Consider the following 9934-nt stretch of genomic DNA (forward strand, 5'->3'; position numbering starts at 1 on the left):
AGACCAAACATTATTTATGTTCATGCATTTTATTTTATCTTGTAATGTTTAAGAATAATATACTTTTTGTAATGCCCTAAGCTCATTAACCGGCCTTTTTGTCTAGTTGCTGGAATTGTATTTCCAGCAACATAAGTCCACTTCCTTGGATGCCGTTTGAAGAAGGTATGGGATTTGGATTTGAATTTTTGATATAATAAACTAGAAACACAGAGGAAGCAGCAGCAAAAAGAATGGCCCAATTTGGAGCTGGGAAGGCTGAGTTAAGTCCTAAACAATCTGATCCTTATGCAGTTTTGTTGCCCAGAAATCTGGACAAAATTGCCTCAGGGTTTGATTATTTTTGAATGGGTAAATGGACTTTTTTTTATTTGATTTTTGGCTAGAACACAGTTTAATATTCAAAAAGGCTTTCCTCCGATTTTCAAGTCAAATGGAGCTGGTTTTCAAATTCAAATGCCTTAGACAAGCATAACTGCCCATTAAAGAAGGTTTCTTGCATGCCCAACACATTGATTAGAGTTAGTTGAGGTAGTTTGGCTTGGTTGGTTACTTTTAATGCTTTTGTATTTATTACTTAATATGGCAGCATGTCTTGTTGTCTTTTTGATGTATTTAAAAGTATGAAAATTGTAATGAAAATGTTGAGGAAGGAATATTCAAAAAATTTTGAAAAACAACAATTTTGGCTCTCTCTCTCTCAACTACTACATTTGTTTTCTTCTTCTTCCCAAAAGCTAACAACCTTCTCAAGAACCCTTAACCTCCATTAAAACCAGAAACAAAACCTTAACAAACCCAAAAAACAAAATCAAGAACCAAGAACGAACAACAATCATTCTTGACTAACACCTTGAATGATTGTGCTCTAGGGTACAACAACATAAACCAACACCAAATTCCATCACCTAGAGTGACTTGCCTCTAAACTCATAACAAAGATTGATGTGGACCATTTAACTACAAGTTATGAATGGAAGACCTTGAACTTTTATCTATATTTGAGGTAAGAACCTTGGTATGGTGAAGATGCCATAATAGGGTGCGGAATAACCTATTGATAAGTCAAATTTGAACTTCACAAGCAAAGCTTGAAAAGTTCGATATAGTTCTTAGAGAACCAAGAAAATCACTCTTACTTGTTAATCAAAATTGTAATATCTCCTTTATTCATCACCTTTGTGCCTTTAAGTAGGCAAAATACATTACAAAGCTAATTTAGGTTTAGGAAACTTAATTTGGTTAGGTTTAGAAAACCTAATTTGGTTCAATTTAGGAAACCTGATTTGGTTAGGTTTAAGAAACCTAATTTGGCCTCTAGTTTCCTAATTTAAATGGCCTTTAATTCCTTAATTAGCCAACTCTAACAAAAATAGGAAAGTAATTTAAAAAACCTAATAAAACTAAATTAGAAAAGTAAAATAGACAACATGCCAAAATCCAAACAAGACATAAATAAAAATTTAATGTTTCCTAATTATAAGATTCAGCCAAGCTTAGTTGGATGCCACATAGGCTTATATCACCCTTCACATGGAAAAAAGTGCCATGTTACCATATGATGCCACATCACCATCCACGTCATCAAAACTTGCCACATCACCATATTCTAGGATTCCATGCGTTAAGCTCTCTTTCACGTTGGCTTCCAACGTCCCACTCATATGGACCAATTTTGGCTCATCTTTAGTAATGAACTTGCTTCTTTGAGAGTGAACACCTCTTAGATTAAGCCATATTGGTCCTGTAAAGATTTGAAGTGGCTCTGGACTCCATCTGGAGGTGCTCCTAGTCTTGTCGTCATCAGAAACGGTGTGAAATTTGGCAATTTTCTTTTGTTCACAAATGTTGGCCGAATTTTACCCTAATATCCTAGGGTTTTTACTTTGCACTCTTGGCATATTTAAAGGCTTATTTTTCAATGAGAAGGCAGCTTAGTTATTATATGAAAATTTATTTGTGAGAAAGAATTCTCTTTGTTCTCTTTGAACACCTAAAACTCTTAATAGAAATTAAGGTGACAATTAAAATTTGAACTTAATTTTCGATCCAGGCTAATATAATACAGGTTTAGGAGCAAGTTGACTTAGGTTCGTATCATTTAATATCATAGCCGAGTTTTGTTCAGGTTTGATCTATCTTATTTGCTTTGTTTTTATTTGTGTTATTTTGTAACTTTAACATTAGGTTACGGGTGTTTTCTGTCTCATTCACATTTTGCACAAGAAAAAAACAAATTTCTACATAGTTGAATTTATCCTTTTTGTTAGCCAAATTTTTGTTTTCTAGTTTGTTGGTTGTTTTGCATATTAGTTCTTGGTAATTTGGGTTCTTATTGATTTTTCTTTGCTATTTTAATCTTAATTAGTTGCATTCATATATTCCAAAAAAAAAAAAAAAAGGAGAGAGATTTGAAAGCATAGTGCATTAAAATCTAAAAATTGTGCAATTTGTTTTTGTTTGAAGTGTGGATTAGGTTTGGTGAAATTTTGGTATTGGAATTGCAATTTTGGTGTTGTTTCTTGCTACTGGAGTTGGTGTTTATAATCCATGAGTGTTTTTTTTTTTTTAAAAAAAAGAAGTAAAGTTGAAGATTAAAAAAAAAATTATTACTGCACAAAGGCTAGTTTTGGTAGATCATTATCGGGGATTTGCTTTCGGGAAACAGAATTGTAACTGCAGGATTGTTGATTATTTGTTCAATATTTGGTTGCTGGATTTTGAATTTTGAGTGCTAAAATTGTTTGGATTAAAATTGGTAAAGGATTTGAAACAAAAACTTATATTACAAGAACTACAACCAACAACTTTTCCATATTTTGTTCAACTTGTTTCTTGTTCGTTATATGAATCTCTTTTTTAGATTTTATCCTTGAATTATTGGTTTCTTAATATTGTGGTATGATCCTTATTGATTCCAAAAATTGCTTGTTGATTTACCTTGTTTTTGGTTAGTTAGGCTAAGACTATATTTAATTAATTCACTTGGTATTTGCTTGTTTTAGTTACAGTTTATTGATAAGTTTAATTAGGGCATACTTGAGATATATTACTGTTTTGATTGTGTCTTAATAGAAATTTGAGATAATTCTTTGAGTGGAAAAAGGCAAGAGCGTGTGAGCTTAAAAGATGGATAAAAGCCGAAACTAGTGTACAAACACGAGTGCCAAGACCTTGTTTGAGCGAAACACATGAGGTAGTGGTTTTGGTAGTGGTTTTTGTATTATTTTTACTAACATGACATATCCAAGAATGAGGAGAGGAGATGGTTCATTAAGAAATCTTGAAGAGGAATCTGTGGGATACAAAGTGATACAAACCTTGGTTGACTCATGCCTAAACCCGTAGTATATTAGCCCGGATCTCAATTAAGTTCAAGTTCTTATGGAAAAACCTTAACCCTTAACCAACCTATGATTATAAACCTTGGTATAATGAAAACACCACAATAGGTTATGGATGTCCTATTGATAAATCAAAACAAAAACACTCACTCTCTAATGGGGTTTTAAGTGTTCAAAGAGAACAACGAGAATTCTATCTCACAATTAATTTTCTGAATAATATAGAAGGTGTGTTCTTTCTTAAAAATAAGCTTTTAAATAGGCTAAAGTCACAAAACAATAAAACCCTAAAAACCTAGGACAAAACCGGCCAAAACGATTAGAAAACTAAGCTTGACCGAATTTTCTCTCTCCTTTCCTAATCTAATTTTGATTAATTAATTCCTTTATTTTGAATTAGGAGTTAATTAATTTACAATGAAAATAATAAAATAATAACTTTCCTAAGTTGATTTGTCCAGTAAATAAATATATAGAAACCAAATAAAAGACTAATTTCCTAAAAAAAAAAGTCAAAATCAAATTAGGAAACAAATTGATAAGTTTGATTACTAAGGTATCTTTGACCAATTTTGAGCTTATTTGGACGCCAGATCAGCTTCCATATGCCATTTAGGATGCCAAACATGATTAATAATGTATCCCACATGTTGCCTTTTGATTGGAATAAGTCAAACAAGAAGAAAAGTCAAAGTCAGTGGCTAAACAGCACATTTTCGGCCAAATTTACTTGCTGTCAGTACAAGCCTATTTTAGATGTTTCTGATTCTGCCTTGGCTGGATTTCATCTCCTCTTAATGATATTCATTGAATCCATAAAGTTTTGGAACCATTTCTTGCTATCCGGAGCCTATATTTGTACGAAAATAGTTACCTAGGTCTGTATCAGCCTCCACTTTTGGATGCTTAAAATGGATCTTGTATCTTCGGTTATTGACAAGCCCTCTTGAGAATTAATTACTCCCTATATAAAGGCAGCCAGGTTGTCCTTAAATCTCTTTGCTTAAGCCCTAGTGATTGGCTCGATCTTCATCCGTATCGGGTTAACACCCTAGCGGGTTGTCGGTTGTACTGGCGCGGGGGGATTCTCATCAAATTCCATGAGCTCTTAAAGAATTCATGAAGTGTTGGAACCATTTCTTGCTGCCCGAAGTCCATATTTGCATGAAAACAACTACTCGGGTCCATATTGGCCTCCTCTACTCGGTTGCTTAAAACAGGCTTTGTATCTTCGGGTATGGACAAGCCCTTTTGAGAATTGATAACTCCCTGAATAAAGGCAGCCAGGTTTTCCTTCTATTTCTTAGCTTGAGCCCGAGTGATTGGCCTGGGTTGCATCCGTATCGGGTCAGCACCCCAACAGGTAGTCAGTTGTGCGAGTTCAGGCGAATTCTCATCACAAAGGAGAATCAAAAGCAACAAGACTTAAAGGTGAACCTACCGACATGATGGCAGTTTCGGAACAACTTCAAAGGATAAATGCTCGCTTTAATCACCTAGATCAAAGAATGGATAGAATTGAGAATTCCCAAGGTGGGCCGAATCCAAGACAAGAACACCAAAGAGGTTGAGGTCGAGGAGGTCGTAGACATTTTAGGGATGAATTCGCAGGAGGTAATTATGGAGATAACCTAGAGGAGGAGTTTGAAGATGTTTTTACACTCCAAGGAAGGCAAACTTGTGGGAGGCAAGCTAGGGAGGAAGATGATGACCTTGGAATTATTAAGGTCTATACCACCTTTCATGGGAAAGAGTGATTCGGAGGATTATTTAAAGTGGGAGGAGCATATGGAGATGATATTAGATGGCCATAACTACTCCAAGGAAAAGAAGGTTAAATTGGCTGCATTTGAATTTGGACATTATACGCTCTAATGGTGGACTAGTGAGCAAGGTACTCGAAAGAGAGTTGGTGATGAATTAATTACTATTTGGCGACAAATGAAAGGAGACATGAGAAAGAGATTTGTGTCAACTCATTACTAGAGGTTGCTGCATCAAAGGCTTCAATTATTACCACGAGGAAGTAGGATCATGGAGGACTACTACAAAAAGATGGTGATGCATATGATGAGATTGAGCATGAATATGATACGGGTTTAGGTGCATGTCGACCTATATTCGTATCATTTGATATCAAAGCCAAATTTTGTTCAGGCTTAATCTATCTTTATTTAAGAGCTTTTAGGAGGCTTAAATAGAAACAAACCAAATTTTGGGAGTTTCTAAGGTTCTCTTAACAGTTTGAGGGTTTCAAAGTTTTAGAATTTTAGAAGATCAATTGGAGAGTTTGCAGGGGGCATAGAGATGTGAGCTTGCTTGGAGAAGAAAGCTACGACTTGTAGAGCTTTTGGAGGAAGATTTCATAGTTTTTATTTTCTTCTCTTTCTCTTTAATCGTGAACATTATTATTTTTTTCTTTATAATTAGGGATGTTGAAATTATTTTTGCCATGAACTAATTTCATAGCTAGGACTATGATGTAGCCCTAACTATGAAGGTCTAATTATTTTAATATATGTTGAGTTTTATTTAATTAGTAATATGCTTTTTTAATAAATCAATGGAATGAATGATTTTAATTATATTTGAGCTTGGGAAAGGATAATATTATGGATCTCCAATGATTTACATGAATGCATAATTGATTGGAAAATAGTTATCTCTCATGCCATATTATTTGCTTAATCTATGCTTAATGGATTTGCATGATTTAATTCATAGGCCGGAAAGAATAAATTAGGTTATGTGAATATTATCAATTGTGAGTGGAAACTACTTTTGATTAATATTGTGATTAAGTGTAGTTAACAAAATTACTAGTAAATTAAATTCACATATTTAAGTAATTAAATTGGAATAGTTAGTGGTGAAATCAAATGCCCTAGTATTCATAATTATTAAACTCACTCTCTTACTTGAAATTGATCTAATTTTAATTTCTTGTTTTTGTTTAATTTAGTTTATTTAATTTTCAATTGCCATCTTAATTGCTAGTTCAAATATTACCAAAACCTAATTATCTTTGGTACTTAATTCTTAATCCCTTGGGTACGTGTTAGGTCTAAAATATTGATGATTTTATGCCATATTTATAGCTTAATATTTGTTAGTTTGTGTTAATTTGTTATGGAAAGATACTTAATTATGTATTTTTTTTAATCTAGGTGAAAGAGGAAGAATTTTAAGAAAACAACCATAAAGATGGATTCCTTGGGTCGAATTATGGTGGGAAGCAAGATTTGAGCTCGAACAGACTAAGCATTAAAAAGATTCCAAAAAGATACCTTTAAGATTCCATAAAGATTCTATCGGGAATTTCATGATGGAAGTGGATGTCATATGAATCATCACAATCTGAAGATTTCAAATGTCTCGTTATTTTTGGATTTCGAGGTGCGAGCAAAGAGTTATCATCATTTAAAGTTTGAAATTTATAAAAAGGAATATTCTAGTTAAATCTCCACCATTGATCAAAAGAGAGAATTAAGGCAATTTGAGGGCCAAGATAAAAACAAGTGGCAATAATTGGTTAATTTATCATTAATGAGGCACATGTCATGTCACATGCTTCATTAAGGGTAAATTAGACTAATTAACTATTTTTTTTAGGAGGAATTAGATAAAAGGAAAGTAGTAGAGAGCAAGTAATATACAGTTTCCTTTTTACACATGAAATTCGTCCAACCCTCTTCATGGCTTAAAAAAGGTATCTTCCAAGACTCCCACATTGAAAATAAAGAGAGAAAAAGATTCCCAAGGCCCTATATATATAGCCCCCACCACATTGAAGGAAGATATACAAGTTTAGAGAGTTATTTAAGAGCTTTTAGGAGACTTAAATAGAAACAAACCAAATTTTGGGAGTTTCTAAGATTCTCTTAAGGGTTCTAGGGTTTTAAAGTTTTAGAATTTTAGAAGATCAATTGGAGAGCTTGGAGGAGGCAGAGAGACGTGGGCTTGCTTGGAGAAGAAGGCTACGACTTTGAGAGCTCTTGGAGGAGAATTTCTTCAATAGTTTTTATTCTCTTTTCCTTTCTCTTTAATTGTGAATCTTATTATTTTAATAATTATGGATGTTGAAATTATTTTTACCATGAACTAATTTTCGTAGCTAGGGCTATGATGTAGCCCTAACTATGAAGGTTTAATTATTTTAATATATGTTGAGTTTCATTTAATTAGTAATATGTTTTGTTAATAAATCATTGGTATACTTAATGCTTTCATAGGCCGGAAGGAATGAATGATTTTAATAATATTTGAGCTTGGAAAAGGATAATATTATGGATCTCCAATGATTTACATGAATGCATAATTGATTGGAAAATAGTTATGTCTCATGCCATATTATTTGCTTAATCTATGCTTGATGAATTTGCATGATTTAATTTATAGGCCGGAAGGAATAAATTAGGTTATGTGAATATTATCAATTGTGAGTGGAAACTACTTTTGATTAATTTTGTGATTAAGTATGGTTAACAAAATTACTAGTTAATTAAATTCACATATTTAAGTAATTAAATTGGAATAGTTAGTGGTGAAATCAAATGCCCTAGTATTCATAATTATTCAATTCTCTCTCTTACTTGAAATTGATCTAATTTTAATTGATTGCTTTTGTTTAATTTAGTTTATTTAGTTTTCAATTGCCATATTAAATTTTAGTTCAAATATTATCAAAACCTAATTATCTTTGGTACTTAATACTTAATCCCTTGGGTACGACAACCCTATTTTTCCACTTTATTACTTGAAAACGATTCGTGCACTTGCGAGTTGATTTTACACATCAAGTTTTTGGCGCCGTTGCCGGGAATTAAGGCATTAATATTAATTCGGATTGGGTTTAGTAGTACTTTGAACATTGTTTTCCTATTTCAAATTTTTATATATATATTTTTTTCTTAATTTTGGTTTTAGTGTTGCATGCTAGGGTTTTAATTCTTTGCTTGTTTGGCCAACTTGCTTTGAATTTTTAATGCTTATTTTGTGGTACTTGAAACCAAAATTGTGTTTTTAATTTATTGGTGCTTAGGTTACAAGTCTAGCATACTTAGGGTTTTTAGTATTATTTTTTATTTGTTTGGTTGAATAAGATTAGGTTTAGCTTACTTTTAGTTGAAATTTTAGTTTGGCACAATTGTTTACTTTAAAAGCATACCTGCACAAAAGGGTTTAATTTTTTTGCATTCAATTCATTTGGTTCATTATTTCCTAGAGTTATTTTCATTTATCTTTTAGTTAAGTGTTAGTTTATTTTTCTTTATTGCTAATTGATTTTAATTGTTAGATTAGTTAGCAACATTAGAATTCTAATAAATTTTTTTTTTCTTGTTCAGTTTTCTAATTTTCTATCTAATTTATTTTACTTGCTCTCTTTTTAGGAATTAGGTGTTGTGTATGATTCATAGTGGTGATCAAGAGTTCAAGGAGGGAGTTGACTTAGAAAATAAACCAGCACCTAGAAAACAAGCCATAAGGGGTACTTGGGTACGTATAGACCAAGGAACTCAAGAAGGTGCAATGGCCAACCAAAGAGAAGATGATTTGCCCATATGCGAGTATGCTGCTCACAAGAAAGTTGGTGATTTGTCTTGCATAAGGAGACCACCCATTGAAGCAAACAATTTTAAAATTGAAGCATCTACTACTTCTTTGCTTAATAATGTTCAATTTTGTGGTTTGCCTCATGAAGATCCAAACATGCATATTTCTAGTTTTCTTCAATTGTGTGATATGTCTAAACAAAATGGTGTTTCTGATGATGCTTTTCGATTAAGACTTTTTCCTTGGTCTCTTAGAGACAAGGCAAAAGTGTGGTTAAATTCTTTACCTGCAGGTACTATCACTACATGGGATGCTATGGAGGCAAAATTCCTAGACAAATTTTTTCCTCCATCAAAGACCGCAAAATTGAAAAGTGATATAAACAATTTTTGTCAATGGGACCAAGAGACTTTGTATGATGCATGGGAGCGCTTCAAGGAACTATTAAGAAGATGCCCACACCATGGTTTTCCAACATGGATACAGGTACAGATTTTCTATAATGGTCTAGATTATGGTAACAAACAATTGGTAGATGCAGCTGTAGGAGGTTCTTTAATGAAGAAGAGGCAATCAGAAGCATTTGAATTAATTGAAGAGATGGCCCGTAATAACTACCAATATCCAAGTGAGAGGAGACTAAATGGAAGAAGTCAAGTAAAGGCCGTGGAAGACGTTGATATTAACAACTTAGGAGCTCAACTTGCAACCCAATTCATGAAGACCTTGAACACTCAATTTGGTCAAATAGGGGTGAATTCTATCCAATCTACTAATAATTTTTTATTTTGTGATTTATGTGGTGCTCATGATCATAAGAGTGTGGATTGCCAAGTTGGAAATCCCTTTGCTTCTGATGATGTTAATTTTGCAGGGAACTTCCAAAAGCAACAAAACAATCCATATTCTAACACATATAATCCAGGATGGAGGAACCACCCAAATTTTTCATGGTCTAACAACAACCAGCAAGGGTCTAATCAAAGACAAAGTGGAGGGTTTCAAAGACAACAATTCCAATCTCCATTCTACCAAAA

The 9934-nt window shown here is 33.0% G+C and overlaps 1 non-coding gene across 1 annotated transcript; it reads right to left on the reverse strand.

Moving 5' to 3' along the window:
- Window positions 1-9260: 9260 nt before the first annotated feature.
- LOC112489510 (small nucleolar RNA R71) lies at window positions 9261-9367 on the reverse strand. Its single transcript, XR_003053780.3, has one exon. It is a non-coding gene; the product is annotated as a small nucleolar RNA R71 (small nucleolar RNA).
- Window positions 9368-9934: the final 567 nt, after the last annotated feature.

This window comes from Ziziphus jujuba, chromosome 8, assembly GCF_031755915.1.
Source record: "Ziziphus jujuba cultivar Dongzao chromosome 8, ASM3175591v1".
NCBI lineage: Eukaryota > Viridiplantae > Streptophyta > Magnoliopsida > Rosales > Rhamnaceae > Ziziphus > Ziziphus jujuba.